Below are 25,662 nucleotides of genomic sequence, written 5' to 3'. Positions count from 1 at the left end.
TATATAGACAGCTGACTGTGTGTGTGTATGGATATGGATTGTCAAGGCTCATAGAATAAGCCTGGAGCTCGGCAATCAGTGGGCTTGCAGGTGAGTTCAGAACAAGGTAGGGGGAAACAACCTCATCTGAGTCTTTCACTGGGAACAGCTAATCAATTTAAGATTGATTTACTCTCAGGCCCATGTATTGCTGAACTTGTTCCTGCGTTGAACGATTGTTGAGATTTCCCCCTAATGTTATTAACTGGGCTTTTCATGCAAAATCAGCCGTATTCACTGTAGCTGGGCCTCGGGGTCGACACTGGAGCTGCTAACCACATGGTCTTCATTACAGATGAAATTGTCATGGAGGCATCTGTATCACAGCTTATTAATCAGGTTTCATGCCTCAAAAACCTTTGGTTTGAGCACTTTTCACATTTCTCCCATGAACAGTATAATGAGAGCGGCAATTTTGGTGAACAGAAAGTTGCTTTTGTAGAAATTGGTATCCCCCTCCATTTCCCTGTAGACTCTATCCTGGGGAATTATGAACTAGGACAATAAGAAAAAAGGTAAATGACTGTTTTTGTATTGGATTATTAAAATAAGCCCAGGCAGAGTTTGGGAAAGGGTGTGCCTGTTGGCCAAGTCAACGTTCTCTTTGTCTCTCTGTGTAGCTGACTGCCCCAGACCTTTCAGTAATTTCATCTTCACAGGAATGGAATGTGGTTGACCTTCAACAGGCAGCATTACTTATTAAACCCTAAACGAATCGGTCTACGCATTCATTATAGCAGCACACTGAAGATAAGCGCATATAGCCTACATGCACTGTTGTCTATTATTTGAACATGCTGGAAAGAAACTCAATGCCATTACACAATACTGAATGTAGTACATACTGTGTTTGCCTGTTGGGTTTGAATTGGCAGTGCTTTCTAAAGCTAGAGCTTAATTGGTGCCAGGTTGTTCTTGGCATTGGAATGTCTTTTTTGTTGTTGCGCAGTTAGTCAACATTTCTCATGAATGTGTCTGTCATTTTGGCTGGTTTTAAAGTGTGGAATGCATGTATTGTGGTCCTCCTTTGTGAATCAATCACAGATCGGGGGTATGTGTGTGTGTTGAAGATAATCGAGTGAAGTGTGTGCAGACACCACCACCACAAGCCTCAGCTCCAACCTCAAACCTGTTTCTTCTTTTATGCGTCATTTATGGCCTGTAAACAGTTTGTTTAAAGGAGTTTATAGATGATTTCTAAGAGTTCCCCCAGCGCCCCCAAATGTGTGTGGAGTTAAACAAACGCTTACCTTAATAGATAGCCAGTAAGGGCTGCTATGAGTCTAGGACCAGGCTGGGGGGAGAGCTGGCTGACGAAGGTGGTTTGAGGTATGGTTAGAGCTCGTGCCACAACAAAGCCACTGATAAGCCATGTGCTCGCTAGCACAGAATCATTTTAACTGATAGTGTTCCTCATCTGTTTTCACTGTGTTGTTTTGTCACTTCCTTCAGCCTCCTTTCTTTCTCTGCTACCAGATAAAACCTAGCCTGTCTTGGTCAGCACATTAAAAGTTGTGGCGCCTCTTTACAAGATTGGCTTTAATCTTTTGCCTCTTCCTTGTCACCTTGAAATGTGTGGAGCCTGATATGATAATGATGTGGACCTGTCCAGGGTATTAGAGTTAAGCTGGCTGATTAGGCTGCCCATCGATCAGTCTATCACTCAGCACTCCGCTCCATGCTGGCCAGACCAGGGCAGCTGGCAGGGAAGAAACACACTGCTACTCTGAAGGACAGGTGCCACACGCGCACATGCACACACACGCACGCACGCACGCAAATAAAACACCCACATTTTTTCATGAAGATGGACAGCCTTGAAGTTGCAAACTTTTTTTGCTTTCATGCTAGAAGAATAATATGCTTGTGGCAATCTTTCAAATCTATTGAAGCTCAAACATAGATACAAAATTTGTAGTACAATGTAGGTACAGAGTACAGTGTCCTGTAGCCTTTGTGCCTCTTATGCTTTTTCACACTTAAAGGTATGCTGGTATAGTATAAAGCCTTTTAAAAAGGTTTATTATTGTCTTTGAGAGTAGCGTAAGTTTTTACACTGGAGACATTTCCCTCATAATTGGTTTTCAGTTGCACAAAGCTTTGAGTTTCTTCCATCTCAAACTCTTCAAGGCAAGAGGCTAGTGTTGCCTGTATACCAAAACTTTTGTACTTTTTCGATACTAGATCATGAAAAATGGTGTTGTTACTTTCGGTACTTTTGTCAAAATGTGTCTCACAGCGGCAGCCGATATCCCCTTATATCGCGAGGCGCGCACCCTGTCTTGCCTGTTCCACTTAGCCTGCACTGGCAGTCTGAGCTGCATCATGTTAGGTCCCCACTCATGCTGCACAGAAGTTAACACACTTGAATAATGCGATACAGCATGTAGAAAATGTTCATTACTGTTTGCAAAACAATGTCCAAACAGGCTAGAACACTTTACAATGCAAGAAGGTACCGGTAGCTTCCAGATTTGTAGGCTAGCTTTCCTTACTAGCTAACAGCTAAAGCTAACATCAATTCACTACGTTAGTACTTTGTTTGGGTTAATATGTGAATCACAATGCAAAATATGCTGATTTCAAAGCTGATTGCCACTAAAAACTTTATTCATTCACGTATTTGGTCTCTCACGTCTCTTGTAAAGATGATCTATTGCCTTTTGGCTCATGAATGAATGAAGTCATTACTGGTTAAAGAGAGCGCACACTTTTATAAAAGAAGCTACTTATATGCAAATGTTAAGTACAAAACAATACGATTGTCTGTAGCCCCATGAAATTAGCAAAAACAAGCGCAATAACTCAATGCATGCACACACTCCTGTTGAATATGAATTCACCTATATTGTAGATAAAACTACATCTTGATTTACCCAGTTTATTAATAGAGATTTACCATTCAAATAAATGATTACTGTTATGTAGTTAGATTGCTAGAAACAAATTCAAATTGATTGTATAATTGATTCATTAATGCATACACTGTAAAGTCCATGGAGAATAAGAACACCTCCTCCCAGCTGCCCACTGCACTGAAGATAGGAAACACTGTCACCACTGATAAATCCACCATAATTGAGAATTTCAATAAGCATTTTTCTACGGCTGGCCATGCTTTCCACCTGGCTACTCCTACCCCGGTCAACAGCACTGCACCCCCAACAGCAACTCGCCCAAGCCTTCCCCATTTCTCCTTCTCCCAAATCCGTTCAGCTGATGTTCTGAAAGAGCTGCAAAATCTGGACCCCTACAAATCAGCCGGGCTAGACAATGTGGACCCTTTCTTTCTAAAATTATCTGCCGAAATTGTTGCCACCCCTATTACTAGCCTGTTCAACCTCTCTTTCGTGTCGTCTGAGATTCCCAAAGATTGGAAAGCAGCTGCGGTCATCCCCCTCTTCAAAGGGGGGGACACTCTTGACCCAAACTGCTACAGACCTATATCTATCCTACCATGCTTTTCTAAGGTCTTCGAAAGCCAAGTCAACAAACAGATTACCGAACATTTCGAATCTCACCATACCTTCTCTGCTATGCAATCTGGTTTCAGAGCTGGTCATGGGTGTACCTCAGCCACGCTCAAGGTCCTAAACGATATCTTAACCGCCATCGATAAGAAACATTACTGTGCAGCCGTATTCATTGATCTGGCCAAGGCTTTCGACTCTGTCAATCACCACATCCTCATCGGCAGACTCGACAGCCGTGGTTTCTCAAATGATTGCCTCGCCTGGTTCACCAACTACTTCTCTGATAGAGTTCAGTGTGTCAAATCAGAGGGTCTGCTGTCCGGACCTCTGGCAGTCTCTATGGGGGTGCCACAGGGTTCAATTCTTGGACCGACTCTCTTCTCTGTATACATCAATGAGGTCGCTCTTGCTGCTTGTGAGTCTCTGATCCACCTCTACACAGACGACACCATTCTGTATACTTCTGGCCCTTCTTTGGACACTGTGCTAACAACCCTCCAGGCAAGCTTCAATGCCATACAACTCTCCTTCCGTGGCCTCCAATTGCTCTTAAATACAAGTAAAACTATAAATGCATGCTCTTCAACCGATCGCTACCTGCACCTACCCGCCTGTCCAACATCACTACTCTGGACGGCTCTGACTTAGAATACGTGGACAACTACAAATACTTAGGTGTCTGGTTAGACTGTAAACTCTCCTTCCAGACCCATATCAAACATCTCCAATTCAAAGTTAAATCTAGAATTGGCTTCCTATTTCGCAACAAAGCATCCTTCACTCATGCTGCCAAACATACCCTTGTAAAACTGACCGTCCTACCAATCCTCGACTTTGGCGATGTCATTTACAAAATAGCCTTCAATACCCTACTCAACAAATTGGATGCAGTCTATCACAGTGCAATCCGTTTTATCACCAAAGCCCCATATACTACCCACCATTGCGACCTGTACGCTCTCGTTGGCTGGCCCTCGCTTCATACTCGTCGCCAAACCCACTGGCTCCATGTCATCTACAAGACCCTGCTAGGTAAAGTCCCCCCTTATCTCAGCTCGCTGGTCACCATAGCATCTCCCACCTGTAGCACACGCTCCAGCAGGTATATCTCTCTAGTCACCCCCAAAACCAATTCTTTCTTTGGCCGCCTCTCCTTCCAGTTCTCTGCTGCCAATGACTGGAACGAACTACAGAAATCTCTGAAACTGGAAACACTTATCTCCCTCACTAGCTTTAAGCACCAACTGTCAGAACAGCTCACAGATTACTGCACCTGTACATAGCCCACCTATAATTTAGCCCAAACAACTACCTCTTTCCCAACTGTATTTAATTAATTTATTTATTTTGCTCCTTTGTACCCCATTATTTTTATTTCTACTTTGCACATTCTTCCATTGCAAAACTACCATTCCAGTGTTTTACTTGCTATATTGTATTTACTTTGCCACCATGGCCTTTTTTGCCTTTACCTCCCTTCTCACCTCATTTGCTCACATTGTATATAGACTTGTTTATACTGTATTATTGACTGTATGTTTGTTTTACTCCATGTGTAACTCTGTCGTTGTATCTGTTGAACTGCTTTGCTTTATCTTGGCCAGGTCGCAATTGTAAATGAGAACTTGTTCTCAACTTGCCTACCTGGTGAAATAAAGGTGAAATAAAAATAAAATTAAATAAAAAAATACATGGCTGTAATGTAATGATATTATACTCAAAAGTTTCCCAACGATTGAACTGAGCAGTAGCTGAGTTTTGGTATGGAGTATTGCTATACTAAACCTGGTAACTAGTGATGCACCGATATTACATTTTTGCCTGATACCGATATCCGATATTTTCCTTGTCAAAAAAAACCTATGCCGATAACCGATATCTACAATTTTAGCGGCCCTTTAAGCATTCTAGTACAGTTAAATAGTTAACACACACACATGCACACAGCGGTCTAAGGCACTGCATCTCCGTGCAAGAGGCGTCACTACAGTCCCTGGTTCGAATCCAGGCTGTATCACATCCGGCCGTGATTGAGAGTCCCATAGTGCGGCGCACAATTGGCCCAGCGTTGTCCAGGCCATCATTGTAAATGAGAATTTGTTCTTAACTGACTTACCTAGTTAAATAAAGGTTACACACACACACACTGACCAAAAAGTTATTTTGGCATTTACGTATGTCCCCATTACCAGTAAAACATAATCAAAACCTATTTCTTTCATTTACTTGCTGTGCCGTGTCTTTGTTTATTTGTTCAGTCATTTCCTTCTCAACCTTTCTATGGAATGTTGTTTGGGTCTTTGCATGTCAAAAATGATACATGTCAAATAACACATCTGTTTCAGTAGCTATAGTTAGCTAGATAACTATATAGCTAGGTGTCATTTAAAATAACCCTCATTTATATGACAGTTCTTATTTGATTAATGGTGGTCGGACCCATCTATGTGAAGCTAGCCACAATAAGGATTAGCCACAATAGTGGACTTTGCGGTTAGCCTTCAAAATAAAAGTATGGCATAATTCTACTATTTGTATTCATTTGCATTACTGTCAATGACATACATTTATTTTGAAGGCGAACTGCAAATTCCACTATTGTGCCTAATCCTTATTGTGGCTAGCTTCACAACACATAACCCGGTGTGGTCGAGCCAGATGAAGCTAGCTGGCTGCTTATAACGTTGGCTTTGGGCAACAGGGTTAAGTTGCTGACTAGCTATTTATTTTCATGAACCGAAGTTAAATTTCAATAGGCGAACAGCAAGTGGCAACCTAGCTAATACTTATTCACAAGGATTTCTAAATCATTTTTTAAGAATAATGAAAATGACTGCAGTTTCTACTGGTCATTGTTTCCAGGCTAGTTGTATTGGTGCTAGCTAGGTACCAAGCAGAAGCTAGCTACCCCAGAAGTTGAGGTCGAATAAATGATGCTTTATTACCAACACAGTATTGTAAACACATTGTTCATGGCCGGTGTTTGCTTGTTTGCAGACTTTTTTTGTACAGCTGTGACAGTGCTACTGTATCTTTTTTGACACGCAAAGACCCAAACAGTGTTCTATAGTATGTATGTCATGAAGCTAATAGCAGTGATCCTATAAATGTGTAACTCCGGCAGGGCAACATCTGAAAAATAGCAGATGCTCGATCCACACAGCAGACATTGTGGGATAGGTTAGGAATGCTGTGTTGCACGTGTAGTGCTACATTTTACGTGGCGTCAAGACGTCATGTATCTATGTTATATAGTTATTCACTGTAGCTTTGACATTGGTTTTGCACATCAGGGCTTTCAACTAGACATCGGCCGATACCGAAGTTGGCATTTTTAGCTAATATCGTCCGATTCCAATATGTTCACTGATATATCGTGCATCCCTACTGTTAACGGTATCTAAGTCAATTCTGGTATCGTGACAACACTACAATAGGCTTGACAACAATGGCGTGAGTAGACAATGCAGAGAGCTGTTGGAGAATGGAGAAAATTGTACTGTTTTGCTTTGTTCTGCAAGCACAAATGCATGAATGGAATTAACCTAATTTAAATGTAGCCTTGACTCCCAATGTGTGAGTCAGTTATACAGCACATAAGGTAATGTAGACAATATATTTTCTCATCACCTTGTTGTTCTGTAGGATGTATAAAGCCTAGCCCTGCTTTGTATCCTGTAGTGATGGGGAAAAAATCTATACAGTTGCATATCGGGATATAATTTTTGACTATATATTGTATAGTTTTGACAGTTTTGCAGTATTATATTTGTTTTCAGCATTTTTTTCTCATGTCTCTACTTTCCCTCTGCAGCTGCAGGTGAGCAATATGTTAGGAACATCGAATCGCAATAAAATCACAGTATCGAATTGCAATACATATAGAATTGTGAGAATCGCAGTACATATTGTATTGGCACCTAAGTATCGTGATAATGTCGTATCATGAGGTCCCTGGCAATTCCCAGCCCTAGTATCCTGAGAAGTTTGGTTCACTGGTTCACCTTCATGAGTGTTTCTTCTGTTTCTCACCTCTCTGTCAGAAATGAATGGATTGTGGCTGATGTTGCAAAGATAGCGACAATGGAGAGAAAGCACTATGGGGACAAAAGGAAAGAAAAACTTGAAATTATTCAGGAGTGATACATACCTTGTCCTCTAACCTTTTGGAGAGAAAAACTCTTAGACTTTAACCTCAAAGAAAAGGTTGTTTGTGTGTTTTTTGTGTTTTTATGTGTATAGTTGTTGGAGTGGCTGAGGATGAGAGGTAGTGTGAGGGAGAGAGGAGCAGGAGGATTAGGAGAGAGAGAGAGAGAGAGAGAGAGAGAGAAGGGGGAGGAAGGGAAGGAGGGAGAGAGAGAAGGGGAGGAAGGGAAGGAGGGAGAGAGAGAAGGGGAGGAAGGGAAGGAGGGAGAGAGAAGGGAAGGAGGGAGAAGGGGGAGGAAGGGAAGGAGGGAGGGAGAAGGGCGAGGAAGGGAAGGAGGAAGGGAGGGAGAAGGGAGAGGAAGGGAGGGAGTTCGAGAAGGGAGGGAGTTCGAGAAGGGGGAGGAAGGGAGAGAGAGTGAAAGGGGAGGAAGGGAGAGAGAGTGAAAGGGGAGGAAGGGAGAGAGAGTGAAAGGGGAGGAAGGGAAGGAGCGAGAGGAAGAGAAGGGGGAGGAAGGGAAGGAGAGACAGAAGGGGGTGGAAGGGAAGGAGAGAGAGAAAGTGAAGGGGGAGGAAGGGAAGGAGAGACAGAAGGGGGTGGAAGGGAAGGAGAGAGAGAAAGTGAAGGGGGAGGAAGGGAAGGAGAGAGAGGTAGAAGGCTTTTAATCCAGGAACAGAGTCATTAAGGTTCACAGCTACAGAAAAGGCCAATTAAAGTTGAGTGTAGGCCTACGTCTGGAGAAAAGCAGCGTTTGCTGCAGGAACCCAGGCCTTTTATCAGACCAGTGGGATCTCTCCCCAGTACACCTTGGGAATCATATCAACTGCCTGCCTGCCTTCCTGCCTGCCAGCAATCCCAGTATCAGTCAGTATGGACAAGATGTTTTTACATCAAATGAAATACATGAATTAATTTTTACCCTAGTTTAAGGCAATGATGCTTCAATACAGTACCATTAAACTAGCATAGTGTAGCTTATTTTAAACATTTAGACATTGTTTATCTTGTATAGTGAAATTAGGTTATCAATTGTTGTTTACCTTTGGTTTATCATTCTCATTTTTATGGAGTAAAACAAAGAGGTGTTGTCTCAATGTAAATGCACTGGACATTAGGGCTGGAGCTGGGAGTTGTAATTAGAGGTAGACAGATTATGATTTTTCAACGCCGATACCGATTATTGGAGGACCAAAAAAAAGCCGATACCGATTAATCGGGCAATTTTTGTATTCATTTATTTATTTGTAATAATGACAATTACATCAATTGTTTATTTTTTATTTCACCTTTATTTAACCAGGTAGGCAAGTTGAGAACAAGTTCTCATTTACAATTGTGACCTGGCCAAGATAAAGCAAAGCAGTTAGACACATACAACAACACAGAGTTACACATTGAGTAAAACAAACATACAGTCAATAATACAGTAGAAAAATAAGTCTATATACAATGTGAGCAAGTGAGGTGAGATAAAGGAGGTAAAGGCAAAAAAAGGCCATGGTAGCAAGTAAAACACTGGAATGGTTGATTTGCAGTGGAAGAATGTGCAAAGAAGAGAGAAATAATGGGGTGCAAAGGATCAAAATAAATAAATACAGTAGGGAAAGAGGCAGTTGTTTGGGCTAAATTATAGATAGGCTATGTACAGGTGCATTAATCTGTGAGCTGCTCTGACAGCTGGTGCTTAAAGCTAGTGAGGGATATAAGTGTTTCCAGTTTCATAGATTTTTGTAGTTTTGTAATTTTTGTAGTCATTGACAGCAGAGAACTGGAAGGAGAGGCGACCAAAGGAAGAATTGGTTTTGGGGGTGACCAGAGAGATATACCTGCTGGAGCGCGTGCTACAGGTGGGTGCTGCTATGGTGACCAGCGAGCTGAGATAAGGGGGGACTTTACCTAGCAAGGTCTTGTAGATGACCTGGAGCCAGTGGGTTTGACGACGAGTATGAAGCGAGGGCCAGCCAACGAGAGCGTACAGGTCGCAGTGGTGGGTGGTATATGGGGCTTTGGTGACAAAACGGATTGCACTGTGATAGACTGCATCCAATTTATTGAGTAGGGTATTGGAGGCTATTTTGTAAATTACATCGTCGAAGTCGAGGATTGGTAGGATGGTCAGTTTTACAAGGGTATGTTTGGCAGCATGAGTGAAGGATGCTTTGTTTCGAAATAGGAAGCCAATTCTAGATTTAACTTTGAATTGGAGATGTTTGATATGGGTCTGGAAGGAGAGTTTACAGTCTAACCAGACACCTAGGTATTTGTAGTTGTCCACATATTCTAAGTCAGAGCCGTCCAGAGTAGTGATGTTGGTCAGGCGGGCAGGTGCAGGCAGTGATCGGTTGAAGAGCATGCATTTAGTTTTACTTGTATTTAAGAGCAATTGGAGGCCACGGAAGGAGAGTTGTATGGCATTGAAGCTCGCCTGGAGGGTTGTTAACACAGTGTCAAATGAAGGGCCAGAAGAATACAGAATGGTGTCGTCTGTGTAGAGGTGGATCAGAGACTCACAAGCAGCAAGAGCGACATTGATGTATACAGAGAAGAGAGTCGGTCCATGAATTGAACCCTGTGGCGCCCCCATAGGTATTGCCAGAGGCCCGGACAACAGACCCTCCGATATGACACACTGAACTCTATCAGAGAAGTAGTTGGTGAACCAGGCGAGGCAATCATTTGAGAAACCACGGCTGTCGAGTCTGCCGATGAGGATGTGGTGATTGACAGAGTCGAAAGCCTTGGCCAGGTCAATGAATACGGCTGCACAGTATTGTTTCTTATCGATGGCGGTTAAGATATCGTTTAGGACCTTGAGCGTGGCTGAGGTGCACCCATGACCAGCTCAGAAACCAGATTGCATAGCGGAGAAGTTATGGTGGGATTCGAAATGGTCGGTAATATGTTTGTTGACTTGGCTTGCGAAGACCTTAGAAAGGCAGGGTAGGATAGATATAGGTCTGTAGCAGTTTGGGTCAAGAGTGTCCCCCCCTTTGAAGAGGGGGATGACCGCAGCGGCTTTCCAATCTTTGGGAATCTCAGATGACACGAAAGAGAGGTTGAACAGGCTATTAATAGGGGTTGCAACAATTTCGGCAGATTATTTTAGAACGAAAGGGTCCAGATTGTCTAGCCCGGCTAATTTGTCCAGATTTTGCAGCTCTTTCAGAAGATCAGCTGACTGGATTTGGGAGAAGGAAAAATGGGGCGAGTTGCTGTGGGGGGTGCAGTGCTGTTGACCGGGGTAGGGGTAGCCAGGTGGAAAGCATGGCCAGCCATAGAAAAATGCTTATTGAAATTCTCCATTATAGTGGATTTATCGGTGGTGACAGTGTTTCCTATCTTCAGTGCAGTGGGCAGCTGGGAGTAGGTGTTCTTATTCTCCATGGACTCCGTGTCCCAGAACTTTTTTGAGTTTGTGTTGCAGGAACCAAATTTCTTCTTGAAAAAGCTAGCCTTGGCTTTTCTAACTGCCTGTGTATATTGGTTTCTAGCTTCCCTGAAAAGTTGCATATCACAATACTGAATGAACACTTATTTTAACTTAATATAATACATCAATAAAATCAATTTAGCCTCAAATAAATAATGAAACATGTTCAATTTGGTTTAAATAATGCAAAAACAAAGTGTTGGAGTATGTGCCTTTTAAGAAAATATGTGCCTTAATTTTGCTACTAGGGGGCAGTATTTTCATTTTTGGAAAAATAACGTTCCCTAGGTAAACGGGTTATTTTGTCAGGACAAGATGCTAGAATATGCATATAATTGACAGCTTAGGATAGAAAACACTCTAAAGTTTCCAAACTGTAAAAATATTGTCTGTGAGTATAACAGAACTGATGTTGCAGGCGAAAGCCTGAGAAAAATCCAATCCGGAAGTGCCTCATGTTTTGAAAGCGCTGCGTTCCAATGCGTCCCTATTGAGCAGTGAATGGGCTATCAGCCAGATTACGCTTTCTCCGTATTCCCGAAGGTGTCTACAGCATTGTGACGTAGTTTTCCGGTCGGTCCTACTGAAAAACTAATTGTCCCGATGGATATATTATCGAATAGATATTTGAAAAACACCTTGAGGATTGATTATAAACAACGTTTGCCATGTTTCTGTCGATATTATGGAGCTAATTTGGAATATTTTTTGGCGTTGTCGTGTCCGGTCGATTTCTCAGCCAAACGTGAAGAACATTGGCTATCTAACTGGGAGTCTCGTGAGTGAAAACATCCGAAGCTCATCAAAGGTAAACGATTTAATTTGATTGCTTTTCTGATTTCCGTGACCAAGTTACCTGCTGCTAGCTGGACAAAATGCTATGCTAGGCTATTGATAAACTTACACAAATGCTTGTCTAGCTTTGGCTGTAAAGCATATTTTGAAAATCTGAGATGACAGGGTGATTAACAAAAGGCTAAGCTGTGTCTCAATATATTTCATTTGTGATTTTCATGAATAGGAATATTTTCTAGGAATATTTATGTCCGTTGCGTTATGCTAATTAGTGTCAGATGATGACAACAGTCCTGTTCACGGGATGGGGTGTCACTAGAGGTTAAGAAAGCTAACGTTTAAGTTCCTTGCTCAGAACATGAGAACATATGAAAGCTGGTGGTTTCTTTTAACATGACTCTTCAATATTCCCGGGTAAGAAGTTTTAGGTTGTAGTTATTATAGGAATTATAGGACTTTTTTTGTTTTGTTTTTACCTTTATTTAACTAGGCAAGTCAGTTAAAGAACAAATTCTTATTTTCAATGACGGCCTAGGAACAGTGGGTTAACTGCCTGTTCAGGGGCAGAACGACAGATTTGTGCCTTGTCAGCTCGGGGATTTGAACTTACTAGTCCAACGCTCTAACCACTAGGCTACCCTGCCCTCTCTATACCATTTGTATTTCATGAACCTTTGACTATTGGATGTTCTTATAGGCACTTTAGTATTGCCAGTGTAACAGTATAGCTTCCGTCGCTCTCCTCGCTCCTACCTGGGCTCGAACCAGGAACACATGGACAACAGCCACCCTCGACGCAACGTTACCCATGCAGAGCAAGGGGAACAACCACTCCAAGTCTCAGAGCGAGTGACGTTTGAAACGCTATTAGCGCACACCCCGCTAACTAGCTAGCCATTTCACATCAGTTACACCAGCCTAATGGTAGCCTGCTGCCTACCATCGCTCAGTCAGACTGCTCTATCAAATTATAGACTTAATTATAACATAATAACACACAGAAATACGAGCCTTAGGTCATTAATATGGTTGAATCCGGAAACTATCATCTCGAAAACAAGACGTTTATTCTTTCAGTGAACTACAGAACCATTCCGTATTTTAACGGGTGGCATCCATAAGTCTAAATATTCCTGTTACATTGCACAACCTTCAATGTTATGTCATAATTACGTACAATTCTGGCTCAAACTGTTGCATATACACTGACTGCGTGCAATGAACGCAAGAGAAGTGACACAATTTCACCTGGTTAATATTGCCTGCTAACCTGGATTTCTTTTTGCTAAATATGCAGGTTTAAAAATAAATACTTCTGTGTATTGATTTTAAGGAAGGCATTGATGTTTATGGTTAGGTACACATTGGAGCAACGATACGCACCGCATCGATTATATGCAACGCAGGACACGCTAGATAAACTAGTAATATTATCAACCATGTGTAGGTAACTAGTGATTATGATTGATTGATTGTTTTTTATAAGTTTTTACAAGTTTAATGCTTGCTAGCAACTTACTTTGGCTTACTGCATTTGCGAAACAGGCTCCTCATGGAGTGCAATGTAATCAGGTAGTTAGAGCGTTGGACTAGTTAACTGAAAGGTTGCAAGATTGAATCCCCCGAGCTGATGAGGTAAAAATATGACAGGTAACCCACCATTCCTAGGCCGTCGTTGAAATTAAGAATGTGTTCTTAACTGACTTGCCTAGTTAAATAAAGGTGTAAAAAATAATAATAATTAAATACATTTATAAATAAAAAATTGGCCCTAATTAATCGGCCATTCTGATTAATCTGTCGACCTCTAGTTGTAATGCTACTGGAATGTTATTGGTTAGATGTATCTCATCTGTTCATCTATCTTACCGTACAGTAATGTCTGCTGTGGACTACTGCCTGTGGATGTTAGAGAACCTGCAGACCCAGCCTAGTCCTCCTAATCAGCCCTGATAACAGAGAGGGAGTGAATAACCCAGACTCTGTTTACTGAAACCCCTGAGCATCTATTCATATATTCATCCCAAACTCTCTCCTCTCCTCCCGGGCTTCAGCACAACTGGACCCAGCTGCTCCCTAGCTGTGTGTAGTCCAGCCCTGCCCAGTACCTGCTGACTGACTGACTGACCACAGGGCTGGGTGAAGCAGGGTTGTGGGAGATTGCTTTCGTTTATTCAGATGAGTTCATCTGATTCGTCATACAGTACTTAGAATCCCCCAGAACTAGAGCATATTCATTCTGTTGAGGTAAACAGGATGTTGAGTTGTCCCTCACACGCTCTCTGTAGTAATGGATGTTGCAGGTAATTGGAGTAAAATGGGGCTTTGTGAGGGATGAAGTAGGATTTCCATAGGCTGTGATAGTTTAACTGCTCTTCACAGACAATACCTATGTGAGGTGGAGAGAGGTCAAGTCGCGTGGGTGTTGATATCTTATGTTTGTGTTGTTCTAAGACAAGGTGTTTGGGTATTTTATATGTTATTGTAAGCAGCATGGAACATGAAGAGGCATTGGCAATGTCTACTACTCTCCATTGTGTGTGTGTGTGTGTGTGTGGATTATAGCAGCAGTAAACCCTACAGTGTCTCCTCTCAGGCCCAGCAGTTGTACCTGTGTGACAGGGAAAGCAGTCAGGTCGGTCCTCTTCCAACTAGCAGACCACCTGTGTTCAACACCCACGTACAAACGCATACACACACAAGGTATAACCAAAGGTCATCATGATAGAAAAGCCATACCTTGGCTTGGGCCTATTTTCCCATTTATTTGAGCCATATTGGTATGTCTTCATTAACCCACCATGTTGGTTAAATTCTTGGGCTACAGCTATACAGGTTTGTAAACACCAGTGATACTTTTGTATATATAGTGTATGTGGACACCCCTTCAAATGAGTGGATTTGGCTATTTCAGCCACACCCGTTGTTGACCGGTGTATAAAATCGAGCACACAGTCATGCAATCTCCATAGACAAACATTGGCAGTAGAATAGCCTTACTGAAGAGCTCAGTGACTTTCAACGTGGCACCGTCATAGGATGCCACCTTTCCAACAAGTCAGTTCGTCAAATTTCTGCCCTGCTAGAGCTGACCCGGTCAATGCTGTTATTGTGAAGTGGAAATGTATAGGAGCAACAACGACTCAGCCGCGAAGAAGTAGGCCACACAAGCTTACAGAACGGGACCGACGAGTGCTGAAGCGGGTAAAAATCGTCTGTTGTCGGTTGCAACACTCACTACCAAGTTCCAAACTGCCTCTGGAAGCAACGAAGCACAAGAACTGTTCGTCAGCAGCTTCATGAAATGGGTTTCCATGGCCGAGCAGCCGTACATAAGCCTAAGATCACCATGCGCAATGCCAAGGATCGGCTGGAGGGATGTAAAGCTTGCCGCCATTGGACTCTGGAGCAGTGGAAATGTGTTATCTGGAGTGATTAATCACTTTTCACCATCAGGCAGTCCGACAGACGAATCTAGGTTTGGCGGATGCCAGGAGAACGCTACCTGCCCTAATGCATAGTGCCAACGGTAAAGTTTGGTGGAGGAGGAATAATGGCCTGGGGCTGTTTTTCATGGTTCGGGCTAAGCACCTTAGTTCCAGTGACGGGACATCTTAACGCTACAGCGTACAATGGCATTTTAGACAATTCTGTACCCAACATCAGTGCCCGACCTCACTAATGCTCTTGTGACTGAATGGAAGCAAGTCCCCGCAGCAATGTTCCAACATCTAGTGGAAAGCCTTCCCAGAAGAGTGGAGGCTGTTCTAGCAGCAACGGGGGGACCAACTCCATATTTTGGAATGAGATGTCCACATACTTTTGGTCAGGTAGTGTATCTGAGGAAGACCATTCATTGGGAACTTTGTTGTATTGCATCATGTTAAGAGGTAGCAAAACGTGATGACATTCCTTTTATATTCACTGCAACCCTTGTCCAACCCTGCTTATCCTCCTAGACACTCACTGAGGCCTGGAGAGAAGTTCTGCCTCTGCCCACTGGTCATAACAGACCAGGGTTTATAGAGAACCAAATAAATAGATAAAGATGGAGTGTAAATTACACCTGGTTTCAGTGGGCTGCCTTGGAGGATAGAGCTGAACGAGCCTGCTGAGGTAAAAGGAGCTGGCTGTGTTTCTCTACAAGCAGAGAGAAGGAAGGCCTCCTGAGCACTATGAATAATGAAACAGTTGACTGCTTTGCAAAGATTTCACATGTCATAAAAATGGCTTTTTAGTTGCTGTTAGACCTCTTACCTGTCTGCTAGGCTTACACAGGTTCGGGCGTTTGTGAGGGGCTCACAGGGAACGCTCCCTCATGCCTCATAGACAGCTTTCCAGTAACCGAAGGAAACTGGGTCTTGTATGGGAGGAGATGGAGGGCTAAGGCCTGTTAGGACACCCACAGCAAGCTAAGACAGACGGCGGCCATCTTTTGAGCCTACTGTAAGAATTACATTTCAGTGTATGAATGTGTTTTACTGTGTATCGCTAAAGCATATGTGCTGCGGTAAGTTTCAGAAGTCGGGGGCGATGGATGGTTTTGTTGGTTTGACTAATTCTGTTTCAGTTTTGTGGTGGTGGGTTGCGGTAGGCCTCTGTCTCCCTGTCAGAATCATATCAGATTAGCTCCAGTTGTTACCCACACACATTCAAGATGGAGGGAAAGGTGAATTGGCTGAATACTTTATGTATGAGGAGTGTGTTATTATTCCACAGAGGTTCCTCTCAGACACCGAGCAGTTTACCCATCTGTAATATCAACATGGCTTTGGAAGGAACTCACCCTGTCTTATACTGTGCACACTGACTACCTACCACCATAGCTCTTTCTCTCTCTCTCTCTCGGTCTCTGTCTCTTGGTCTCTCTCTCTGTCTCTCTTTACAATATGAAAATAAATTAAAATGAGAATCAAATTGTCAACGGGACAACAGCAACAACAATAACCAAGTGTCAAAATAACCATACATTCAACAATAACAATAAGTATACAGTAGAGGACATGTGCAGGTTGATTGGTCTGTCAGACACTGTCCCTCATCTTATGGCAGGCAGCAATGTAGTACGCTGCCAACCCACAGCTCTCTGCGTCCTCCCCCAACAGGATGGGTAGCCTATCATCATCAGAGAGGTCTTTGAAACCTTGATTAAGGGTTTCAAATATGGGAAAATGACACTCTAATTGTTTTATATTTAATATATATATATATTACGTATTGTCAGGAAATGCAGCTCCGTCTCAGGTTCTGCTGTTGTGCAGTGGTTGCACAGCGTTTCCTCTACAGGGAGCCAGGTTTTCCTGTGTCTACCCTTCTCAATGGCAAGGCTGTGCTCACTGAGCCTGTACTTTGTCAAGGTTTTTCTAAGGTTTTGATCAGTAACCATGGTCAAATATTTAGCCACGGTGTACTGTCGATTTAGGACCAGATAGCACTGCATTTTGCTTTGTGTTTGTGTTTCCCAATAAGCAATACAGTTTTGTTTTGACTGTGTTGTAATTTGGTTTATCCTGATTGATTGGATGTTCTGGTCCTGAGGCTTCAGTGCGTTAGTAGAACAGGTTTGTGAACTCAGCCCCAGGACCAGCTGGATGAGGGGACTCTTTTCTTTGCTCAGCTCTTGGCATTGCAGGGCTTGGTAATGATATGAGAGGGGGTAACGGTATTTTAGATGTTTCCAAAACTTAATTGCTATTTTTTGAGTTTTTATTATTGGTGGATATTGGCCTAATTCTGCCCTGCATGCATTGTTTGTAGTTTTCCTCTGGACATGTAGGAGAATCTTACAGAACTCTGCATGCAGGGTTTCAATGGGGTGTTTGTCCCATTTGATGAAATCTTGTTTTGCAAGTGGACCCCACACCTCGCTGCCATAAAGTGCAATTGGTTCAATGACATATTCAATTAGTTTTAGCCAAATTTTAATAGGTATTTCAATTTGAATTAGCTTTTTAATGGTGTAGAATGCCCTGCGTGCTTTCTCTCTCAGCTCATTCACTGGTGTCCAGTTGAGCTTATTTTTAAACCTAAGTAATTGTAGTGTGTGCAGTACTCTATATATTTTGTACCAATTGAGAACTTTGATCTAATTCCCTGAGATCTGGATCTTCTCTGGAAAATCATTATTTTAGTCTTTTTGGGGTTTACTGCCAGGGCCCAGGTCTGGCAGCACTGCTCTAGCAGGTCCAGGCTCTGCTGTAGGCCATGTGCTGTGGGTGACAGCAGGCATAGGTCATCTGCGAAGAGTAGGCATTTAACTTCTGAATTGTGGAGACTAACACCAGGGGCTGAGGATTTTTCTAGAATAGTGGCCAATTCGTTAATTTAAATATTGAAGAGTGCAGGGCTCAGATTGCAACCCTGGCGGAGGCTCCGCCCCTGGTTAACGAATTATGTTATTTTCTTATCAATTTTAATGCTGCACGTATTGCCAGTATACATTGATTTAATTATGTCATATGTTTTACCCCCTACACCACTTTCAATAACTTTGTAGAACAGTCCTGTATGCCAAATAGAATCAAATGCTTTTTGGAAGTCGATAAAGCAAGCGTATATGTGTGTCTCTATCGGTGTCTCTCTCTCTCTCTCTCTCTCTCTCTCTCTGTGTCTCTATCGGTGTCTCTCTCTGTCTCTCTCTCTGTCTATCGGTCTCTCTCGGTTTCGCTCTCTCTCTATTTATCGGTCTCTGTCTCTCTTGCTTTATTGGCATGACGTAACAATGTACATATTGCCAAAGCTTATTTTGGATATTTACAATATAAAATGAGAATCAAAATTGTCAACGGGACAACATTGACAACTCTCTCTCTCTCTCTCTCTCTCTCTCTCTGTCTGTCTTTCTTGGTCTCTCTCTCTCTATCGGTCTCTCTCTCTCTCTCTCGCTCTTTCTCTCTCTCTCTCTATTGGTGTCTCTCTCCATTTATCTTGTTCTCTCTTTCTTTCTCTCTCTGAATCCTGAGCTGATATCCTCCTTTGAAAAGGTAATGATCCTGGTGTGTTGAGATTATGTATGTGCGCTGCACAATGTAATGGCCCGGCTTTTTATTGCCTGCCGCATACTAATCCCACAACTGAAGGAATGAGATGACACCTGCAGGGAGCTGTGTGTGAGCCGCAGCCCCACATGAAAGAGCGGCCATTAAAAATGATCAAAGAAATTACAGCACTCTGCCACACAACACTGCTCTCACGCCTGGCTAGGTGTACATCCCTGTGCCTGTCCATATATATACACACACACACACACACACACACACCACACACACACACACACACACACACACACACACACACACACACACACACACACACACACACACACACACACACACACACACACACACACACACACACACACACACACACACACACACACACACACACACCAATTAGTATCTCTGTCTGATGGAACTTTTCCATGTGATCTCTGTGGAAATGTCCTCACTCTAAGTTGCCCTAGGCTTTCTACAGACCCTGATACACCCACACTTGCAGATAGGAGGAAATGGTGGACATGCATACGCTCAAGAGTTTTCCATACCTCCACCACAGATGATTCATGACAACTGTTTCCCAATTGAATATTTATTTGCACTTTTCTTTATCAAGTAGCCACTTGTTATATCAACAAATAGTTTGAAGGATTATTTGTCTGAATAGGGGGTTGTTTCTAGCATGATAATTGAATTGTGTTAAGATGTTATTGAAGCTGAATGAATACTAATGCTGGCTTATCTGCTGCTGATTTGAACTACAGTGAATCTGCTTGTATAGAGTTGCTAGTCAGATCCTGATATCGTGTGTGGACTGTGTCAGTGACACTCATGGGGCCTGTAGGCTGTGTAGAGTCTATACCTTCTCTTCATGTCTGGTGTCAGTCCAGCTATCTTTCTTGTTCTCTCTCTCATTATCACTTTTTCATTGTACTACCGCTGTGTCTCTCTGTCACTGTATTTATCTGTCTCCTCCATTATCTCTCTCGCCCTCCCTCTCTCTCTCCTGATCCCTCTCTTCCTCTCTGACCCCCCTCTCTCTGTCTTCCTCTCTCCCTCTCTCTCGGTCTTTCTCCCTCTCCTCCTCTTTCTCTCTGTCTGTCCCTCTCTCCCAGGCAGGTCTCTCTCCTCTGCAGCGTGTCCATTTTGTGTGGCTACACAGTGTGAACCAGGCAGCTGCTCTTATCAGTGGGCCCAGTGTGGAGAGAGATGACATTTTACTGCAGCCAGTCAACCGCTCCGCTCCTCATAACACGTTCACTCTCCCTCTCTGAGCAGAGACACACTGATAAATGCAATTTCATTTCCTTTAGAGACCCAGAATAATACTCTTTTGCTTTGTTAAATGGCCGCTCTGAAATGGCAACTGCTCCTAAATGTGGCGGCAGAATGATGAGGACGGAACTTTGATGACAAAGGGGAGTGGAGGAATGGAGAAATGGCTTTGGCCCGAGATGCAAAGCAGTTCTGAATTCTTCTCATTGCAAGTGATTATTGTAGCAAGCATATATTATTTGATTTATTTTCTGTCATGAACATAGAGCGCTCCGAAGCTTAGAAAGATGGTTATCTTGGGGAGCCATTTTAGTGAAAGATTCCTCTCCTCTCTTCTGCCCCCTCCCTCCCTCTCTCAGCGGTCCATTTTAGAGCCACGCGGCTGCATGGTTTGGTGGGTAATTTCACTGCCTTTTCATGTGTCGGAGGGCGAGGAGTCCTCCTCCATTAGGTAGTGTCTTCTTGTGATGTATGCGCAGAAAAGCAATCTGATGTTTATTCATGACTTTCAAGGCAATGCCTCAGCTAAGCCCTCTGATTTCCTTTTAAGGAACAAAACTACATGAGATTGAGACTTCCGCTTAAAGGCACAGAGACCCATCTTGCAGCACTTCTCCCTCCCTCTCTGTCTCTCTCTCATCTATCCCTCGTTTTTTCCAATCTTCTTTTAAATTCTCCCCCGATGTTATTTCTGTCAGCTTTAATTTACTTCACCCTCAGAAAAAAAGATCACGTGGTTATTTCCCTGCTACTGTGCCGGCAGGCTCCCCATCTCGCCTCTGTACTTTGTTAAGGACTTTGATGAAGAGATGAATTTGGAGAGTTTTTCTGGAAGGGCAGCATGTTAATGAATCAGCACCACCATGAGACTAAATGGCCTTTTCTGGTCATGCACACAAGGGCAGAGCATCCCTGGTGCTAGAGACTGCCCCACTGCCCTCTCTACCCACTTTCTCCACCCTCCACCTCCCAGAACGTCAACCCACCTGCTCACGGTGCTGACCTATCATCCTGTACAGCTCTGTAGTAATCTCCAAGGCAAGCTAACGGCCGGTTGTTCACACTACATTTCGTCTCCAAACCCAAATGAGCAATAAAGTAACCATAATTTGAAAAGCTAGTCCCTATTTGTCTTGTAAATGACTTTTTAATGATAATCAAGCCGCATCCATCCATCACGCCAGCACACGCCCATGCAGTTCTGTGATGGGACTCTTCCAATGGCCAAATGGTGTCTATTTATAATCCCAATGACCAAGTTGCAACAAAGCATAGCCTCAGTGCCCTGAGGCAATAGCACCACCTGTCACGACTAGCAGGGCTGCTGCATAGCTCCTAAATGGTGGCTCTTAGAAATGGGGGGTTGGATGGGGGGCCCTGGGATCCATTGTGCAGCTCAGACCCCACACAGGAACATATACAATAGAGAACTGTCAGCACTTGTAAAACACTAATGTTGAGCACTGTTTGTTTTGTGCAGGCCACACAGCATGTAGGCCATCTTTTAACACATGAACCATTGAAATCCCAAAAGAACCCCAACGTCCCCCTTCTTCACCCCCACTCTCCCATGTTTGGGGGGAGCAGCTTATGCTTATTAACATGAGCCCGGTAGTATTTTCGGGCTGAACATAGAGGTGCACTGGAGCATGAGTGAGGCAAATGACTCCCTTTTGGACTTAACATATGTAATGTTGCACTAATCAACACGCGGCCCGGCGTTGAGCCGTGCATATTCCAAACTGATATTATACATAATGGAAATGTGGCGACCGCCGCAAATGCCAAAGATAGCGAAGGAGCAGGGAGAGAGTAGGGAGAGCGAGGGGGCAGGGAGAGCGAGGGAGCAGGGAGAGAGGAGGGAGAGCGAGAGCTGGCGTAACCGACTGATTGTGGGGCTGTCAAGTTGATTTGCATGAAAAAGGGTGGGCTAATTGCAACATTTAGCTGCAGCGTGGTGATAATACAGAACAGGATTACTGAAGGACACAGAGGGGCTTTTATTAACGCCAAGGATTTCCTGGGGTTTGGGAGAGACGCACCACCACCTTCTGTTTCTGTATGAGCCATTCACAGCTACCACTCACCCACTGTCTGGCAGCCGTGGCATATCCATCACAACGCACACACACACACACACACACACACACACACACACACACACACACACACACACACACACACACACACACACACACACACACACACACACACACACACACACGCACACTGCCTGAATCACCGTTTCAGCACTCGCTGCTCACCAGTCAAACAGCCACACCATATTTATGTGTCATTACATTGACCAGCTCTGCAGAGATGGAGAAAGTAAAGTTAACTGCAGTGAAGGGCTAAGGCTGCTGAAAAGTGTTGCATGGGGGGGAGGTGTTGGGTTGCTAGAGCTGCCGAAGGCAAGCCTTCTCTTTCTTCTCTTTCTTTAATAATGAATGATGGATGTTTCAAATTAGAAAACAGTGCTGAGAAAATCCAATTCAGTGGCGAGCTTTGGAAGGAGGGCATAAAGAATAAGCAGTGGACTTCTGTATTAAAGGTCTGTTTGCTCACAAAGGGACTGCTGGTGTATGATTTAACATGCCTGGTGTATGATTTAACATGCCTGGTGTATGATTTAACATGCCTGGTGTATGATTTAACATGCCTGGTGTATGATTTAACATGCCTGGTGTATGATTTAACATGCCTGGTGCATGATTTAACGTGCCTGGTGTATGATTTAACGTGCCTGGTGTATGATTTAACGTGCCTGGTGTATGATTTAACATGCCTGGTGTATGATTTAACGTGCCTGGTGTATGATTTAACGTGCCTGGTGTATGATTTAACGTGCCTGGTGTATGATTTAACGTGCCTGGTGTATGATTTAACGTGCCTGGTGTATGATTTAACGTGCCTGGTGTATGATTTAACGTGCCTGGTGTATGATTTAACGTGCCTGGTGTATGATTTAACGTGCCTGGTGTATGATTTAACGTGCCTGGTGTATGATTTAACGTGCCTGGTGTATGATTTAACGTGCCTGGTGTATGATTTAACGTGCCTGGTGTATGATTTAACGTGCCTGGTGCATGATTTAACGTGCCTGGTGCATGATTTAACGTGCCTGGTGCATGATTTAACGTGCCTGGTGAAAATGGGCTCTATTAGGTACCATTAACAAATCAACCAGGCCCCATCCAGAGTGGATCTGGGGCTCTCAACCAGTTGTCGTGGCCTTTGTCTTTCCTTACTACGCATTGATTTATAGACCATGCTCTTAATCACATTGGCATGGAGGAACACGATTGAGTGTGTGGTTATGTGCGTGTGTGTGCTTGTGAGGGGACGGGCGTTAGGACGTGGATCAATGCTTGGTAAAGCCTGTGGATCTGGTAATTTACCATTTGTTATCTCTCTTAACTCTCTATCTTTCCACAGACTTCATTCCTGTTTATTTCTCTCATTCTGTCTCATCTCTCCATCCCCTCAAGTTCAATTAGTTACGTCTCATTCTCCATCACCCACTTTGGTACCCACTATTACGCTCTCATAAACCTCTACTCTTCATCCCTCTCTCCCCTCACTCCCCCATCTTTCTATCCTGTCTCCCCCTCAGTCTTCCCTGTCTCCCCGATCCTCCTGGTCCTTCTGCTGGTCTCTGTGATATGCATGGTCTCTTTATGATGGCAGGAATCTGTCTCTAATGAAGCCAGCATGACCAGAGAGCAGCAGCAGCCAACCAGGAGGATGTCTGGCCTTTCACTTGCTGAACAGAGGGATTGGCTAATATCCCTGTCCACCACATTAAAAAAGAAAAGGAAAAATAGACATTCCTTTTTAATGAGCCGTTTCTTCTGAGCCGGGACGCAAAGAAGGCAAATCCATAAAGTATGGAGAAATCAAAATGGAATAATAGCGGTGTTAGTTGTAAAAGACACATTTCCTCTGTGTTCTCGCTGTGATCGGCGTAATGCTCCAGATTGGCACTGAAAAAAGGGTTCATGCTTTTGGCCTATTGGATGAGGAAAGAGGTTTTCAAGGTCCTCTATGATGTCTTTTGTGCCAGTCATTTAAAAGACTGGACATGAGAGAGGAACAACTGCTGGAGTTACAGTCCAACTCCCCCAGCAAGGGGAGGGTTAGTAGCTAAGTTACTGCAGCTTCACCCAGCTATGCTACTCTCTTTATGAGTGCATGTGAACATGATTCACTGCAGTAGGAAGGACATTACTTGCACACACACACACATGCACTCGCACCCAGTCAGGTGTCAGGTAGGCTACACTGCCGTAAAAAGCAGTGTTTCCCAGTAAAGATGGCCATATATTTCACTGCGGCGTGAAAGTGTTATTCTAGTTCGGATTCTCAAGTTCAACACGGCTGGCCTGTAGACTTCCACAGCTGTAGGGATTGTGTGTGTTTTTTATCTTTGGTGTTTGCCTTTATATTGAGGAATTTTATATGCTTGTAATTTTTTTTTTCATTACAATGGCGAGTTTAAAAAGGTTTGGGTTGGACGGAGGATAGCTCGGAGCAGTACATGTTAGTTTTATTTGCGCTGCGGCCTTGTATGAATGATTCGAGCAGTGTTCAACTGGGCCTCGTGTGTATAGTGTTTAAACAGCTACAGATGCAGGTCTGTGTGCCTCAGAGAGCCTTTGTTTAAGTTGGCTACCTCTTTTGAGCAGTTCCTCTAACTTCAGCCGTGGGATTTGCCAAAAAAATCTGAAGAAATGTCTCTTTCGATCCAATTAAGTCTGTCATTGCCCTTTAGCAGTAAACTGTGGAGGCAGCAAATGTTTTCCTCAGCCAGCAGAGGTCATATTGTTATGCATCTCCCAGCCTATGTCTATTCTTATGAGCGGCCCTCTTGCCTTTTCTCATCTCATTCTGAGGCCGTTTGGATGGGTGGGGAGTTCTTGGCCGACAGGGTTCTCCTGACAGAACTGTCAATTCTTTGCAACACGTAACTTGAAGTGCTTCCCCGTGTCGGTTTGAGCGGCTGAGTATTTCGGCAGGACTCCATTATTATTAGGTCTTATTAGATCAGGGCTGCAGTAGATCCATTAGGCCAGGGTTAGGCTCACCTCTGGGATGGACTCTGGCTGGCCAGCATGCAGCGCTGCACTGGGCCTCTGGCAGCTGTTGGGTGTCAATGACAGAGAGAATATGGCCAAGTAGCTGTTTCAGTCGAAGGAAATGCTGATTCTATGATGGGAGGATGTAGCCTAGGTGTGCCTATGAGCCAGGGGATTGGCGAGGTAGATTCTATTTGGCAGCTGTATACCGGAGAAAGATAATAGACACCATAGAAACAGAATCCATGGTAGAATCCATGGCAGGGGGTTGTGGTGGTTGTAAACGCTGTGGTGGAGGTGATTAGGGGAGTCCGCAGTAGACAGTGGGAGTAGTAGTGGTGGCTGAAGCTGTGATGATGAGTATGTATAGGAGGGAGACAGTAGTAGTGCTGGATGAGATGGTACAGTACAGTAGCAGCAGCAGCATGGGGACTAC

General features: G+C 43.6%; 1 protein-coding gene across 5 annotated transcripts in view; it reads left to right on the top strand.

The window, feature by feature from the left end:
* pmfbp1 (polyamine modulated factor 1 binding protein 1) overlaps nt 1–25,662 on the top strand; it is a 267,939-nt gene that overhangs the window by 7,365 nt on the left and 234,912 nt on the right. The gene's annotated exons all lie outside the window — the stretch shown is intronic.

Source organism: Oncorhynchus kisutch, linkage group LG8 (genome assembly GCF_002021735.2).
Source record: "Oncorhynchus kisutch isolate 150728-3 linkage group LG8, Okis_V2, whole genome shotgun sequence".
In the NCBI taxonomy this organism is placed as follows: Eukaryota; Metazoa; Chordata; class Actinopteri; order Salmoniformes; family Salmonidae; genus Oncorhynchus; species Oncorhynchus kisutch.
This window is presented reverse-complemented; position numbering and strand designations above follow the sequence as displayed.